The sequence below is a fragment of the Mytilus californianus genome, unplaced genomic scaffold (genome assembly GCF_021869535.1).
Source record: "Mytilus californianus isolate M0D057914Y unplaced genomic scaffold, xbMytCali1.0.p SCAF_1, whole genome shotgun sequence".
NCBI lineage: Eukaryota > Metazoa > Mollusca > Bivalvia > Mytilida > Mytilidae > Mytilus > Mytilus californianus.
The window spans coordinates 95073494-95092216 of record NW_026262581.1 but is presented as its reverse complement, the minus strand read 5'-3'; the positions used below and the strand labels follow the sequence as shown (position 1 = coordinate 95092216).

At 32.7% G+C, this 18723-nt stretch overlaps 1 protein-coding gene across 2 annotated transcripts in view; it reads right to left on the bottom strand.

The window, feature by feature from the left end:
- Window positions 1-18723, bottom strand: part of LOC127710717 (uncharacterized) — a 132056-nt gene that overhangs the window by 91435 nt on the left and 21898 nt on the right. The window contains exon 4 of one of the 2 annotated variants that reach the window (XR_007986294.1): window positions 17118-18232. The gene's annotated coding sequence lies outside the window, so the exon portion shown is untranslated. Of the gene's footprint in view, window positions 1-10817; window positions 18233-18723 lie in introns of those variants that run through there. The other variant, XM_052216668.1, reaches the window with a different exon arrangement.

The window sequence follows — 18723 nt, the reverse complement described above, 5'->3', positions numbered from 1 at the left end:
TAACATATATGCTCAATCTTATAGTAGTACATTGTACTTATAAGTTAAACATTGTTTTTTTCTTATGTTGGACTGTAACACCACTGTCCCAAGTTAGGGGAGGGTTGTGCGCATACAAACATATTTAACCCCGCCACAAGTCAGGAGCCTGTAGTTCAGTATAGTTGTCTTTGGTTCATGTCTCTCATATTTGATTTTCATAGTTTTCTCAATTTAATTGTTTCATATTTTTCATGTCGAAGTCTAATTATAGCCTACTATAAAGTATGGGTTTTTCTAATGGTTGAAGGCCGTACGGTTGTCTATAATTTCTTAAATCCACTTCATTTGAACCTTGGTGGACAGTTGTCTTGTTGGCAATCATACACCACATCTCTTTTTTTTCTATATTACTTCACTATGACTTACGATGATCTGTATTGTAAATCAACTTATCTTGTTTATAGATTAGAGTTTAACCTTTGCGGATTGGTATAAGTCGGTGAAATGAAAGGAATGCCAACCAAACTAATGTGCGGCTATAAGGAAAGCAGTAGTATTTAGTGTTCCATAGGCGACAATACTAACATTTTCTAATTTTACTACTTTTTGTAATAAAAACCTGGATAAAACAGTTATATGTGATATGAGTCCTTTATAATTCTGTTTTAGAAAATGAAGTCAAATGGAAGATGACCCTCTTTGAACGGAGCTTGTTTATGGTATCCATGGCCATCGTCATTTTACATCAAATTTGAAAAAAATTAAAAGCCTTTTCAAATAATTCTCACGAAAATATTTCAATGTTTCAAAATGTATATTGTAAATATACACACTCCAGTTATTTATAAAGAAATAAACAAAAATGCATTATACCCTTACATCCAATCACAGCGCTCAAAGTTGACTTCCTTCACCTGGCTTAGGTACACGAAAGGCCAACCTAAAGCAGGGAAAATGTAATACTACATTTTTTCTCTACATATCAGATATGGTTTGTACATATCTAAGTTAATACGTTACGCTCGTTCATGTTCACACTATACGGATTTCATTAACTAACACATAAAAAACCGATTTTGACATTTAGGCTTAGTGTGATTTCGCATGGCGGGTTATGCATGCATAGCAGGAGACGCTTCAGGTGTGGATTTAGGGGGGGTATGGGGCCCAGTCCCCCTTATGGAGCTTGATATATGCTAAATGCATAGACTTTTAAGTATCACTCCAAACGTTGTCCCCCTTTCCAAATCCTTGATCCGCACCTGCGCTTCCCCTGTCGACGCATCCGGTCACACTCCTTCTTGATTTCAAGCAAATCCCACCTTTTTTACCCTTATTTGTCTCTTCCTAATGGATTTACGAGATCTGAACATCGGTAAACTGCTATCGCCATGATTAGCATAAATGCAAATATCATTCAAGTTATTTATGAACATTTTAATCAGCCTTATCATTCAAACCTTTCTACCCCAATTCATGTCACGTTAACCAAGTATGCATGTTTGGGTTGTTCACACTATTTTTGTCAATATAACGGAACTACAGTATAGTCAGCTGTCATACAAGTAGTAGGTTTAGGCAGCTGTAAAGTCAGGTTTAACCTACCACATCATTGTAAAATATTGGACCAAGTCAGGAATGTGATAGTTGTATTTCATTCGTTTCGTTGGTTGATAAAATTGAGTGTTTGGTATTGTCAGTTTTTATGGACTTTCCCTTTTTCAAATTACCTTTGAGTGCGGTATTTTTTGTCATTACATTTTTTCTGTGTTAATTCACATCATCAAAATCCTTATCTTGCAAAAAAATATCCATAGACAAAGGAAATATAAAAATAAGAGGATGTGGTATTATTGCCAATGAGACAACTCTCCTCAAGTGACCAAATAACACAGAAATTAACAACTATAGGTCACCGTACGGCCTTCAGCAATGAGTAAAACCCATACTGCATAGTCAGCTATAAAAGGCCCCGAAATGACAAATGTAAAACAATTCAAACAAGATATGTACAAAATAATGAACGAAAAACAAATATGAAATACAGCAACAAATGACAACCACTGAATTACAGGCTCCTGACTTAGAAAAGAGGGACGAAAGATACCAGAGGGACAGTCAAACTCATAGATCGAAAACAAACTGACAACGCCATGGCCAAAAATAAAAAGACAAACAGACAAATAATAGTACAGATGACACAACATAGAAAGCTAAAGACTAAGCAACACGAACCCCACCAAAAACTGGGGGTGATCTCAGGTGCTCCGGAAGGGTAAGCAGATCCTGCTCCACATGTGGCACCTGTCGTGTTGCTTATGGTATTACAAATCCGGTAAATAGTCTAATTCGGTAGGTCACATTCGTGAAAAGGGAAGGGTATTGTAGTTACGACATAAGGAACATATCCGATATCATCTGTGAAACGGTTATTCCATAACGGTCAACCAACTCGTGATGGCGTCCGTAAAATTTACGAAGGGATGATTTCAACTTCACCATTTGGAACTCTTGGTTTAATAGCTTCCTTGTGAGCAGCAATCCTCTATCAAGGAAATCATGATAGGAAATACAAGCCCGGGAATATCGTATCAATTGGGTGATATATACTCCGTATGCAGGCGCTGCTGGAATGTTGCTACATAGAAATGGAAAGTTCACAATTGGGAAGCTGAAATCATCTCTTTTGTCGTAAAGTTATGTTTTCAACCGACCCTCATTGTCAATTTCTAGATGTAAGTCAAGATATGAGGCAGACGTAACTGTATCTGTAGTATCCTTTATCTCTAGTTCGATGGGATAGATTCGTTCAACATAGTCACCAAATTTTGTATTATTTAGTGAGAGAACATCATCTATATAGCGGAACGTAAAGTTAAAGGATATTGCTAACTTCTTATCTTTCTAAGAAGTTCCTGTATGAAGTCAGCCTCATAATAATAAAGAAACAAGTCGACAAGAAGAGGGGCACAATTGGTTCCCATTGGAATTCCGACAGTCTGTTGAAAAACACGTCCTCCAAACGTAAATAGTTATCAAAGGTACCAGGATTATAATTTAATACGCCGGACGCGCGTTTCGTCTACATAAGACTCATCAGTGACGCTCAGATCAAAATAGTTATAAAGCCAAACAAGTACAAAGTTGAAGAGCATTGAGGACCCAAAATTCCAAAAAGTTGTGCCAAATACGGCTAAGGTAATCTATTCCTTGGATAAGAAAATCCTTAGTTTTCCGAAAAATTCAAAGTTTTGTAACAGGAAATTTATAAAAATGACCATATAATTGATATTCATGTCAACACCGAAGTGCTGACAAATATGTTGTCAATCAAGAAATCAAGCATCTTGATAATGTCAGTTTCAGAGAATTTTTTGTTTGAATCAGAGTGATTCTTTACAAAGTAGGATTTATCCCTCCCCAAGACAAGATACTTGTATCTACGTTCGCCATTCTTTTTAATGAAACAGGCAGGCACATACAGAATAAGGCGGGATAAAACTAGTTTGAAGGCGACCCCCCCCTTCCTTAACCTCGGACAGTGGTGTAACAGAACAACATAAGCAAAAAATATAAAATTCAGTTGAAAAGGGTTAAACTCATCAGATGGATACAAAGCAGAAATACATTTAACAAAAATACAGAGTGGACTTGGCCGGGTACTAATAAATCCCCACAACAAAAAGACACTAAGTACAGATCTGAGAGTACTCGCAGTTACTGACAGCTAGTTCAAAGCCAATAACAACTAATAAAAAAAATCATGCATCTAAGACTAAAATATCAATCAGTACACATCCAACATCCAATGGGTTTAGTGGAAAAAAAGGCAACAGTAGTATACCGCTGTTCGAAACTCATAAATCGATAGAGATAAAAACAAATCCGGGTTACAAACTAAAACTGAGGGAAACGCATCAAATATAAGAGGAGAACAACGACACAACAAAAACACAACATTAAAATGTAACACACACAGAAACGCGTAAATAATAGTCAGAGAAAAACATGACCTTGTGCAATGCCTTGATACAGGTATCGACTGATTGTAAAGCCATGAATGTGCATATGTATTAAAACAATATTTAGTTTGATTTTAATTAACTAATTACAAAATCAATATTAATACCAATAAAAACAATGTTGATCTAATTATAGTGTTGAATGGTAACCTTTTAGAATAAGTTTACCCGGATCGTATCTAAATTTCCAGGCTCGGTAAACAACATCTCCGTAAAGATTAGGATGTGCTCTCCCGTTTGGAATAAGTTTTCTACAGGTACAACCAAAGACTACTTGATTCTAAAATTTTGAAAAGAGAAATCCTGTGGTATCAATGACAAATTGATGATATATATAGTCTATCTGAACCCCCCTGTAGATCGGGGAAGTTTGATGAATATTTTATATTCTGCTCTTCGACGTTAAAGCAGCAATGGTTGTCGTCATTATACATCACCTTCCATGATGTCTCATCTCATGCATTTATACAGAAGCCGTCGGGTATTAATTAAATCCATACGAAATTATATGTTCTACCTTAGAGCATGGAAGTATTATATTGACAGGAACTCCAACAAGCGGACTTCAAACGTTTATAGTGCGATGCCGCAAAATCGTTAAGTATCTGTTAATTAACTCGACTGTCTTATGGATGCATGGGTTCCGATACAATTTTTGGAACCTCGTGAATGATCGTAATTTCGGAACATACCGAAATAACCGGATGTGTACTTAATTGTCAAGGAAATGACATTTACCGACCATGTGAATGACAAATATAATGTCAGTTTTTACGGGTTTTGCTGCTTAAAAACAAATAAAAAGAAAAGAAACGAAACGAAATCCCCGCGACTGTTTTCACCGATTAACAAAAAAAAAACAAAACTGAAGAGTAAAAATACTCACAAGCCATAAACATTTCAGTTTAAGTTACAATCAATTTTAAAATAGTAAGATTTATTCATGAAAGTGCCGTTGGCTAAACACGCGTAACTGTTATATACAAGTTAGGCTTGAAAATCATAAAATTCTCATGTAAAGTAAACGGAAAAGTTTTTATCAGTAATTATTATCGCGTTTTACTGCTAACTTTGACAAATATTTTACTGAAGTGTTTAATGAAAGAATTTCCAACAAAAATTTAATCCAAAAGTTGGCCGGGGGGGGGGGGGACGGGGTTAAAGAGCTTTGATTCGAAAAAATATCAAATATTTTGATTTATTGTTTACTGAAAGTCCAATGGCAAATATTTCATGAAATTAAACAAGAAACAAAATCATAAATTGCTTAGCACACGGTGTAAGATGTTTCAGAACTGTTAAGCTTTTAAACACATAAATAAATTCTAATTAGGTTTCCATGATAAAAAAAAATAAACTGCTTAGGGCCCATCATGGTGATCGTTCTTTAAATGCATCCAGAAATATTTAAAGCCATCCGTAAAAATAAATCTGTCAGACGTCAGAGTAATCTCGGACTAGGTTGAATGTTTAAGGTTGTTTACAACTTTGGAATTATTATAAAAGGTGTAACAATTCATCTGCATGTCTCGTAACCTGATATTGCTATGTAGAGGTCATCACATGCGTGTAATTATTAACCTCTTTTAGTCTTTAAAACATATTTGATAAATAAGTTAATAACATTTTACGATATTTTACGTGTAGAAAACCATAAATATTTGTGTTACACTCGATAAAAGTTTACAATCTTTAACTTAAAATTTGAGTTATCCGGCACCATCCGGCACACTACACGCGCATCACATTATTTTTTGCAAACACTCTACTTCAGAATCATGTAATTTTCCTAATCGGATATTTCCCGATTTCCAAGTTCCAATGATTAAAACATACTCAACAAAACTAAAAATAAGCTTGCCCTCTTTCCGAATGCAGTTAATTTTCTTATGTCATTCTGTTAACTATGGACCGATTTTTTCGATCTTTTCAGCTTTGTTCTTCATTTATTGAACGGAAACAGGTGTTGTTATTCATGTGGCGATTCACAAATAACCACGGGAGTTTCCGTGTTTATTTACATTGGTAGGTAGATAAGACAATCGATACCAAATCACGTGATAAGACCAGCTAAAGTTAAAAGAACAGGCGAAGGCGGCATCACAGATACCCCACAAAGGAGTTATTACGTACTTGACAAACTGAGTCGGAACCTTTTATTTTTTTAAAGAAATCAGTGGGATGGGAATGTGCTAATTTTTCGTTGGAGTTCCTGTCAATATAATACTTCCATGCTTAGAGTAATCAATTGTCGAAATGCCCATCTGGTGCAGTATAATTGATACTGTTAATGGTATAATTACCACTAATTCGATACCTCTGCTGATAAGCTGTAAATTCCAAAAGGTTTTTCCAGCAAAGAAGCCAGTTCCTTGGAACTAATGAAAATTCGGATACAGTTTGAGTGAAATTTGCTGTAAAAAATGGAAATCATTATAAATAAAATAATGTATCTCCTTTATAACAAAGTTCTGATATCTTGTCCGGGTTTTTATATACTTTTGGTCTTATTTTTTGTTTTAATCAGCTTATGAATTATATGTATACTTGGCTCGCACATTACTGAAGAGACATTTATTTTCGAAATACGTATCTGGTGCAGTAAACTCCTTCCCTTTCACAACGGTTAAGACAAATTGTTTGAGTTAATAGATATAAGAAGATGTGGTATGAGTGCCAATGAGACAACTCTCCATGCAAGTCAAAATTTAAAAAAGTAAACCATTATAGGTCAAAGGACGGTCTTCAACATGGAGCCTTGACTCACACCGAACAGTAAGCTATAAAGGGCCCCAAAAATTACTAGTGTAAAACCATTCAAACGGGAAAACCAACGGTCTAATCTATATAAAGAACGAGAAACGAGAAACACTTATGAACCACATCAACAAACGACAACTACTGAACATCAGATTCCTGACTTAGGACAGGTGCAAACAAATGCAGCGGGTTTAAACGTTTTAATGGTACCAAACCTTCACCCTTTTTTAAGTCTCTTTTCTTCGACACTTTTTGGCGTACAGATGCAGTTAATACCTCAAATTAATATTCAGAATACCTAGCAATGGGATTGAACGTGCATCAAACTTCTATCACTTACTGTTTAATGTCGATTTATCTCTTATTGACAAGTATAAAGTTTTTATAAACCTTTTATTTTATCAGAATATTTTCACAGAATATTGTATAGTATGCTATTGATTTGTCGAAATTTTTTTTTCATTTTGGAAGAATGTTATTAAAATTATAATCTGAGCTTAGGCATAAGTTTAATATGTGATTCATACAGTGCCAGCGCAATCACAAACTCGAAATACACTCAAAATTCATTTAATTTTTTTACAGAATTGATTAAAAAAGACACAAAAACCCCAAAAATATCTCTCACTTGAGTAGTAGAGTGACTTTACTACTATTATAATTATATCTTTAAGAATTGCTGTGTTGCTGTGTAAATTAAGCTGAACCAAAAAAAGACAAATGAATACATCCAAAATTCAGATTAAGATAATATTGATTGTGACGGGCCAGGGTACACCACAGCACATAATTTATAAAATTATGTTGCATAGAATTTTCTCTTGTAAAGTCTAAATTTTGTTAACTTCTTGATTTTTCCCTAATTTCTCGTTACTTTTGGAGAGATACCGTATAATCAATGAAAAACATATTTTCTTCAAATATAATTTTCTGAAATATTCAATCAATTATCCATCATAACAACTCAATATAGACTTTGAAGAAGCCTTGGTGCGATTAATGCTCTATTCAGTTGAACTTGGGTAGTGTTTTTGATAAGTGTAAAGGTTTAAATTGTCTAGAAAGGAAATGGTTCATGTTTTAACTATCACTGGATCGATATATCTGCTGGTGGACTGTTATTACAAGCAAAATAGCCAGTACTTCGGTACTGGAATGACCATACGGATATTCCTTGGTTGTAGTATGATGTTCTAAAATATTGAAAATCGTTTTTGATTACGAAATATATAAATCACCCTCATGCAAAGAATTGATATGTTCATAATTATAAATTGACTGTTAACAAAATTTGAGATTTATTACTGATTTTCTACCTCAGGAATAGATTACTTGAGCTTTATTTGATTTGGAAAAACCTTAAGGAATTTTGAGTCCTAGATACTCTTCAACTTCGTACTTTATTTGTTCTTTTTAACTTTTTTGATTCAAGCCTCACTGATCAGTCTTTTGTGGACGAAGCGCGCGTCTTGCGTACAAAATGTTAATCCTAGTATCTATGATGAATTTATTGATAAATTGAGGAATGGATTAGAAAAAAAGTAACAACTCCCTGAGGCAAATTTGACCTCAGATGGGTTTGGTTATTCTTTTTCGTGCTCTTTTGGACATATAACTCTTGACGTGTTTTAGTTTTTATCATCCTTGTTTTTCGAAGATTTCTATTTGAGCATTCCTGATTCCAGATGAAGATGAATAATGAAAAGTGCTTCGGACGTGCGAATTTATTCAACTTTTTTTCATTCGCCATTCCTGTTATAACTACCATTGGATTGAAACCTCTTTTGGTGAACTGTTACTACCCGGGTATATCCCCAGTCCAATCCCTCAACTTTGCTTTCCGCTACATAGACGTAATACTTCAAAGTTTGATGCCACTGCTGGAGGATGTTTCCTCCCCGAGAGTATCGCTAGCCAAGTAATTTAACACTTCTGTGTTGACATGTATTATCATCTAATCAGATAGGGTCGTAATAATAAATTCATTGTTAACAAAACTATAAAATTTTCGAAATACTAAGGATTTTCTATCCCAGGAATACATGACCTCAGCTGTATTTGGCAAAATCTTCCGGAAATTTTAGTCCTCAATGATCTTCAACTTCGAACTTTTTTTTTTGCCTTTCTAACTTTTTTGATTCGAGCGTCACTGATGAGTGTTTAGTAGACGAAGCGCACGTCTTACGTAAGCCTGGTATAAATGATGAGTTTATTTGGTGACTATGATGAACATGTTATTCCATAAAACTTAAAATAAATAATACCACCGATACAGCAAAGTCTATTTTATATCTTGACTTACAAAATGAAATTGACAATAAGGATTCGTTGAGAACTAAACTTTACGACGAAAAAATAATTTCACCTTCCCAATTGTGAACTTTTCATTTCTTTGTAGCAGCATTCAAGCAGCGCATGCAGGTATTGAGAAAACATATCCCAGTTGATACGAAATTTCAGAGCTTGCGTTTCCGATAACAGTCATAACAAAGATACTGTACCAAGGATTCCTAGTGTTAAGGCTTATATGATATTATTTTAATTGAAATTCAGTTATAAAATTTTGGAAATCATTTGAAGTTAAGGAATATAGCACCCTCATGCAAAGCTCTGATTTCTTGTCTGGATTTGACTATACTTTAGTTCCTTTTTTGTTTGATCAGCTCTTCAACGTGTGTACTAGGTTTTGGATTTTCATATATTTTGACCTGTCACCACTGAAGAGTAATTAATTGTCGCAATGCGCATCTTGTGCAGTAAAAGTGGTACCATTTATATTATTAAAGTCATCCCTTCAAAAATGTTTACGCACGCCATTAGAGTTGCTTGGCCGTTATGGAATATCTGTCACAGATAAAAACAGACATGTTTCAATTGTCGTGGCCAAAATCCCGTCCTCTTTCCGATTGTGATATCACATAATTAGACTTGCCATAGAGTTTTTGCTTACCATGAGCAACACGACATGATGAGCAAGATCTTCGTATTCTTTCGGGTTTATGTTGGATTAGTCTTCTATGTAGTATTTTGAAGAGTTTTTTTTTAATTCTTATTATTCGCTTGGTATCTTCAGCCTTTTTTTTTGTTTATTTTTTCTTTAAATATGCTGTTCTTTTCTATCTATGCTTTTGTGTAAAATAAAATATACTTTTACTTACTGTTAAGATGTCTGAGAACGTATAAAAGGTCATAAAAAATAAAAAAAATATATAACATTAACGATACCAATTTTTTTGAGGAAGGATTTGAATGGTCAAACTTTTAAAATCTATTGGTAAAAGTATTTCTCACTTATAACTTGTTAATACTCATAGTAATATGAATGGGATTGTTTCCTTTGATCTTCGAGGGAGTTCGCAGCTGACGTATAAAAAGGTGCACATGTGCCTTAACAGGTCGGGTTTTATGTTAATGCATTATCCTATCCTCCCTGAAAACAGATTATCGTATTAATGATATATCATCACTGCCACATCTGACACAATGTGGAAATTTGGAAGCCAATCAGGTACACTTTCAGCAAATGATAATATCCTTCTCATTTTTAATGATCATGATCGATTATAACAATTTTGCCATTTAATGAATGTTCGACTAAGACAATGTATGTCCAGAGGAATATTTTAAATGCATATTCAGGACGATGCCATTTTAATGAGATATGAATACATTCTGCTTGGGACCGACATGCATAGAACATTTTGAATTAGCTAGGTAATTAGGTAATAAATAGTCCACAGACATATCACCGTACTCCAATTAAGACACATTATTTTGACTCCAAGCAAACTAGTCATTGCTCCTACTATGAAATGCCATATGTTAGAAGTAAGCAGTAAAACCAATTTTAAAGTCTTGGTTTGACCAGCCAATGATCAACCTAATGCCCTACCACATTTCAGGTGAGCACCCTGACTTCTGATGTGGTTGGTTTCAACTTGGACGAATTGCTGATAATGTAACAGCTTTAGTGCTGATTCTGAAAGGACTTAATCAGAAACGTTACTTATACCTTCTGAATCATAAAGATGGTGATTTTTATTAAATACAATCAACATGATACTTATGTTTTATTAAAAAGCACTCTTGTACAAAAATCGTTCACATTGTAATATGTTATAAACAATGATATATTATGAAAACTTTGCTAAAATTATGCTCAACATTTAATAAAAGACTGATTCCTCCTAGTAGTCTGTATTCTCATTTAGAAATTCATAACAATGGAATGAACAGTCGAATATTTCCTTCTTAAAGAAGCACCAGGAATACATCATCCTTAATTGATTTCTACAGACTATGGTCAGTGCAGAGAAACTATTTAACCATTGTCTGGCTATATAAACAGTGGTATGAATTGGATGAAATATTAATCATTTAAGAAGAAAAATACATCAAAGATATCTGGCTTAAGATTATTAAAGCATAGATTAGTTTTAGCTAGGTGAAGCTATCTCAATGGTTTCAAAAGCAAACATGCATTAAATGGACAAAATGTCACCTAAATTAAGTGAATATTAGTAAATATCATGAGGGTTATTTCGTACATACTACGTTTTTGTTTTGCATCAAGAAAAAAGTTTTATATCAACCAAGTGGGTAAAATAAACACATAGCAAGATCTATTAAATCCAAATGTCCCTCTGACCTAGTAAAATGTTTGGTACAAATACGATTGAACAAATATTCCTTTCTTTATTGTTACATTAACCTATTAGGTCTTTTTTGGGTTGCTCACACAATTTTGTCAACATAAAGGAACTATAAACAACTGTCATACAAGTGGGAAGTTAAGCTAGCTATAAAACCAGGTTTAACCCACCATTTACTCGGAAAATGACTGTACCAAGTCAGGAATATGGCAGTTGTTTTTTACTTGTTCAGTTGATTGATAGCATTTAATTCTGTCATTGGAGTTCGGTATTTTTGTTATACTTTTTTTCTATACCAAAATATACAAAATGTTTTCTTTCTTTGAAGGTGGAGGGTAATTTACTGATGCAAAACAAAATATAAATATTATGAATGAACATTGCAATAATTTTTATTATTCAATTTCGCTCACTTCAAGTCAAAATAATTAATACTAAATAGATTCATTCTGTGATAAACCATTCAGTATCATACTAATTGCTAAAAACAAACATAGTTTTCAGTGGTTTTTGCTTATAGTTAAACGTTAATGTCAAATTTAATTAGTGTTCTAAACCAAATAAATCAAGAACAGAAACATTGGGATCTTGTGAAATTGAGAATAGTCTATATATCTTACTTAATGTAAAGGAATGTATACGATGGTTTGGCTGTAGATCTTGATATAGACTGCCAAATCAATAGCACGTTCTTCACATTTTAACACAGAGAAATAGTTTTCATCTGCTATTGAAGAAATTTCAGAATAAAATGTTAAGCAATTCAAAGCAACTTTGTTTTTACTGGTACTTTAGGTATTATAGCGCAATACACAAAACAAGCTTGACTGAAAAGAATCAATCTTTAATGTTTGATTCTTGCCATGTTTTTCTTGTGCACTTCAATGGAGCTTTGTTCATTCAATACCAATAGATTTAACAAATTCAAATTGTCCTGATGAAGTACTTTTTTCAAACTAATTAATAGGATAAGTTTGATTTTGCCTAACATCTTTTGAAACAAAATATAATCATTTGAATTGAATGGTACATATATTATCATTACTCTATGTCTGCCTCATATATGCACAAGCAATAGCCTTAGCTTTTTCTATTAATTGGCTGATCAGTTTAAAGTAGAAGTGAATTGAAGCTGCAAAGTGACAAAGTGATTTCCTGAATTGGCACAGCAATACAATTATACATGCAAGAGATAATAAATCAATCAATACATTACATATAAAAAGTTACAATAGTGGACCCAATTTCATTGCACAAGATGTGCATTCCAACAATTACAAAATGTCATTCCAATCAAAAATGTTGATGGTACATCTATTTATAATTTTGTTGTATGTTTATTGAAAAAGTTATACAAAAAAATGGGTATACCATTTGAATGAATATCTTCCATTGTTCATCAGTTTTCAAAACTGATGAACACTTTAAATGTCATCAGCAAAATGCAGAAAAGTTATGTTTTTTATATAATAAAATATTGTTGTTGAAAATTCATGTTGTAATACTGCAATAACATAAAAGGGACAACATATTGTTGCATGTCATTTAAAGCTCATATTACAAGTACAATTGTATCAAAAGAAAAACTCTGGAAAAATAAAAAAAATATAATATACATTGTATGTATATATATATATATATATATATAAAAACAAGTCTAAATTGAAAACAACGTTCAAACCTATGATTGCGTTGGATAAAAACCACAATTTTTATATGTGTGCATGCAGAACAAATTTCTTGGTAGAGGGGTCTAAATACAGCAGAAACAACATTTTCCAAAAGACCAAAAAATGAAAAAGTATATTTTGCATTTGACTAGCAGGTCAAACAACTGATTTTCTTAAACCCTGCTGACTGCCATGCCATATAATTTGTCTCAAATTTAGCCCAACATTGTTAGATGTGCAAATTTGCATTAGCAAATTTTTGTTCTTCCCTCATCGGGATTCCAACTCTTGCTTCTGTGACATCGTTGCAACGCAGCCTGCACTGTGTCCAGTGCCCTAGCCCACTCCACTAACTAGGCTATATAAAAATGTAGTTTTAGTCAGTTGAGTTATGCCTTGAAGTTTCCTCATCGGCTTTATCTAGGGTTGTAACACAGTACATGATGTATAGTGGCAAGTAGATGGTGTACCTTTCAGAATAGCTATTTTGTCTGTCGTACAGGATAATAATGTTAATTACCATACCGCCACATCAAATTTTTATTTTATTATACACGTCTAAACATGTGACAACATTATGACAGACATTCTCGATAAGATAACACATAGTTAAACAGGGCTAACAGTAGTAAGCTACTAAAATCTTTTTATAATGCAGCAGGGGTATGGGGTATATAGAAAGAAGTAAAGTAAGTTTTGCACCATTCCTTTTTCAAGAAAAAAATTAAGGCAGTGCCATAAAAACTTACAGCATTTAAATTCCAATTAATTCTTAAAAAATAATATAAATGGCACAACTGTAAAAACCTTTTTTTGTGATGATCTTGAAATTAAATAAGAATTTTATGGGAAAAAAATTTACCTCCTCAAGTATTCTCTTTATACTTCATCCCCTACCTACTTCAAAGTATTTTTTATTGTATATGACAGCTAGTTATGCCAGTAGAGAAAACGATTCCACCATTAGGTATTTTGCAAAACATAACAAAAACAAAACATAACACAACAAACAGATAAACAAAAAGAACACAGAAATAAACAGTATTGTTGGTGTACTTGATTACTAACAAAATATACTGCAAAATCTTATTTATTTTTTTGTACAATAAACCTTTAACTAAAACCCCAGGATACCCCCTAATCCTATTTGTTTCAATTTTCTTTTAATGTCTATGTATTAAAACATGCAACAAAGTAAAAATATATTGATTAGGCATTATACACAATGGCAACATTCTATAAAGAACATGTCACAAAAATATTGCTTGGGAGATTTGAAATACAATTTTCTCAAGCTTTTTATGTAACAAGTTTATCAATTGGCAACTTTTTGCAATCAAAGTCACAGATGACATAATACAACTAATGAATTCATTTGAAGTGAGTTACCAAGTTTGTTTTTTTAAATTTTGAAATATAATCCGTCATAAAACCTGAATTGTCTAAAACATAGTTTATCTATTTGACATCTTGTCATCAACTGGCTACATATCCAAGTGACAGGGTAGAATCAATTTTTAAGACCCTGCCACCATGGGCCATACAAAATTTCCAAGACCATGTTTTAATTCCTATATTCATATATATATATATATAAACAATATAAATTAAGCAATGATTAAAGTATTAACTGGATAACCGGATACTATCTTAAATGGTATAAGAGTGGTTTAGAACAACAGTTCCTCTCTGATGATCCCCAATGGGCTGCATGAAATTTCCAATACCCCATAAGTTTGCATATGTAAATTGATTTGTCATTTAAGTTTCTATTTTTTTATCCTTAGTAGCTGGGAGAGTTTTACCGATTTACTGGTTATCAAGAAATTTATTTTTCCCATAATTTGTCCTTAGGCCATATATCAAAATATAAAACCTAAGGAACAATATACATTTTAAGCATGAAAATTATGCCAAGTTGCAAGATTCTGCAATTTTTTGTTGGTGAGATTATAATATTCTAAACATGATATGCAGACCAACAGATGTACATATATACCACACAAAGTAAAACAATATGCATAAAAATTTAAGTTATAAAAAGTAATAAATATAATACTGTGGATTCATTATTATTCGTTGGATACCAATTTTCGTGGATTTCATGGGTACAGGCAAACCACGATATTAAATGTTCAATGAATGACAAGTTTCCTATAGGTTTGTATGTGGAATTCGGCAAAACCACAAAATCAAATATCAACGAACTGGTAAGGTTTCGTTAATCCACGAAAATTGGTACCCACGAAAATAAATGAATCCACAGTATAGCTAAAAAAAAACATAATTTTCTATATTTTCTTCCATCGATTTCTCAACAATTAAGTACTTAATATTAAATAAGAAATTGTTGAGTTTGTTGGGAGATCATTTAAATCTGTATCAATAACATAAAGCACAAAACAGTTGCCATGAGAGCCATAATAGGTATTAAGACAGCTTGAATAAAATGCTCCGCTGGGCGCAGCTTGATACGACCGCAGAGGTCGAATCCTGAACAGTTGGGGAAAGTATGGACACAACATTCAAGCTTGATACAGCTCTGAATTTGGATTGTGATTAACTATTTGACACAGCATAGGTTTCTGACACAGAATGAATGTGTTAAGAACTTAAAAAAATTTTAATTTACCAATTATGGTTCAATATCCAAAATCTAAATACATGGTTAGATTCAGCATATCAAAGAGTCCAAAGAACTCAATTTTTGATGAAATCAAACAAAGTTTAATTTTGGACCCTTTTGACCTCAATGTGTTCCAAATTTGATAAAGGGGCCCAAAAATCAAAATACATGGTTAGATTCAGCATATCAAAGAACCCCCATGTATTCAATTTTTGTTGAAATCAAACAAGGTTTAATTTTGGATCCCAACTTGGACCAACTTGAAAACTGGGCCCATAATCAAAAATCTAAACACATGTTTAGATTCAGCATATCAAAGAACCCCAAGAATTCAATTTTTGCTAAAATCAAACTAAGTTTAATTTTGAACCCTTTGGACCTTAATGTAGACCAATTTAAAAAACGGGACCCAAAATTAAAAATCTAAATACACGGTTAGATTTGGCATATCAAAGAACCCCAATAATTCAATTTTTGATGAAATCAAACAAAGTTTAAATTTGGACCCTTTTGACCTCAACATGAACCAATTTGATAGCGGGGCCCACAAATAAAAAATCTAAATACATGTTTAGATTCAGCATATCAAAGAACCCCATATATTCAATTTTTGTTAAAATCAAACTAAGTTTAATTTTGGACTCATTGGACCTTAATGTAGACCAATTTGAAAACTGGACCCAAAATTAAAAATCTAAATACACAGTTAGATTCGGCATTACAAATAAATAAATGTGGTCAAAGATTTTACAAATCTAATGTGCCATACTGTGCACTTAAAGATTACTTCTTGAAATTTTTCAATATTTGAAATTTGAAAAAAAAATAATATTTGAAGAATAATTATTTTTAATTTCTGAAATCTGAAATGAGAAAAATTTGACCGCCTGCAATTTCTTTTTATCCCCCCTCCCCCCCCCCCCCCTCCCCCCCCCCCCCCCCCCCTTTCCCCCAAATAAATTCTTTCCCTCAAGATATGGTCATAATCTCAATTCAAATTTCCAATGGAGTTTGCAACCATAATTACCCATTTAAATTTACCATAGTGCTAACTTAATCTATTTTATAATAGAATTTAAAATATGGTGTCAAATCTTTCATATGGATTTTTTTGTAAAAATAAAAGATGCAACATCTGCAGATATTTTTACTGGTCTTCCTTTATAAATATGCATTTCTTTAAACATAATTTAAAAGCAGTGTAAGGGAAGTAATCAAAACGTTGTATTTGGATTACCTCCCTTACACTGTTTTAAATTGTCTTAATTGTTCATTAACCATTACTTTATACATAATTTAAAAGCAGTGTAAGGGAGGTAATTCAAATGATGTATTTGATTTATCTCCCTTACACTGCTTTAAATTATGTTTTGTACTAAAGTATTTGTCCATTAACCAGGACAACCTTGTTTTTCCCCCTTTTTTTGCCCCTAATTCCTAAACCTTTTGAGCCATAACCCCCCAAAGCAAATCCTAACCATCCCTTTGTGGTATGGAAACTTGTGGTATAATTTCAGAGAGATCCATACACCGTTTCACAAGTTATTGTCTGGAAACAAGAAAATGCTTATTTTTGGCCCCTTATTCCTTAACTGTTGGTACCATAACCCCCAAAATCAATCCCAACCTTCCTTTTGTGGTATTTAACCTTATGGTAAAATTTCATAGAGATCCATTCACTTAACTAAAGTTATAGTGCGAAAAACCAATGTGGCTTCGGACGACGACGACGACGACGACAACGACATACCAATATACGACCACAAAAATTTTTGTGGTCGTATAAAAACCATCTTTACCCCATAATATGCTGCCTGTTTCAAATAAGTGTTTAACCCTGATTACAGTATTTAATTACACACAATCATGATACTTTCAAAACACATTTCATGCAGACTTTTAAAGCAAGAAATATTTTGAACAGAAGCGTCTTTGTGTCTGGTTATCCATTTTAGCCATATTCAAACTCAAATACAAAATTTGATTCTCTTAATTCATGTTAAAACAAAACAATTTCAAAGAGGACTGCGGCTCTTTTAACAAAAAATCTTAAGAGTAAAAATACTTGTAAGTCATACACATTTCAGTATAACTTACGATAAATTTTAATATTTTTGTGAAAAGAGTCACAGGATGGCAATTTTAAGTATTATTCTAATTTCAAATTCATAGTAAATATAACTCTAAAGAAAATAAATGTACACTATAACCAGAACTCCCTTATTCATTACAATGTGGATAGATTCATGAAAGTCCTGATGTAATACTGTATAATTTTTTCTTCAAACAACTACTTAATGAACGGTCATTAATTTTTCAATTCTTAAGAAAATCCAAACCAGTTGATATTATGACCTTGTTCTGGTATTTTATATTCTATTTGTCTATTGAAAAAAGTCTTAGAAAAATGGCAACCATGTCTTGTTGAATAGATTCATTACTTCATTGAAGTATAACAGATGTAGATCAATTGTTGTCCACTTTCTTTTCCTTTTGTCACTCTATCTTCAACTCAAGTTTCTGTAAGAAAAATAGGTTGGTTACAGAATAATGATGTGTCACGCTTAAACTCAAGTTTGTGTAAGAAAAATTGGTTTTTATAAAGCATAATGATGTTTCATACAAACAATTACATTAAATTTTGTGTCTTGACAGAAGCTGCATTACTATACTGAAAGATGGGGTCTTCAATCTTTTTTCAAAATAAGGTTTCACACTTTATATTTACCAGTTTTATTGAAATGTGATACATTCTCTCATCTGTGATACATCAATTCAACTGAACAAGTATTATAAAAGCTTTTTTTAAACTGTTTAAATGCAAATTATTCAATAGTGTTATTATGATCCTTACTGGGCCCAATTGTGATGGAAATAAACAGTCAGCAAAAAAGGTCATGCAATTTTTATAAATGCAATACAACAGCATTCCAATGGTCCATGCTGCATATATTTTACTTTCAAAGGACAATAAATCCAACATATTTAGATAGGTTCTTTAAAACATTTTA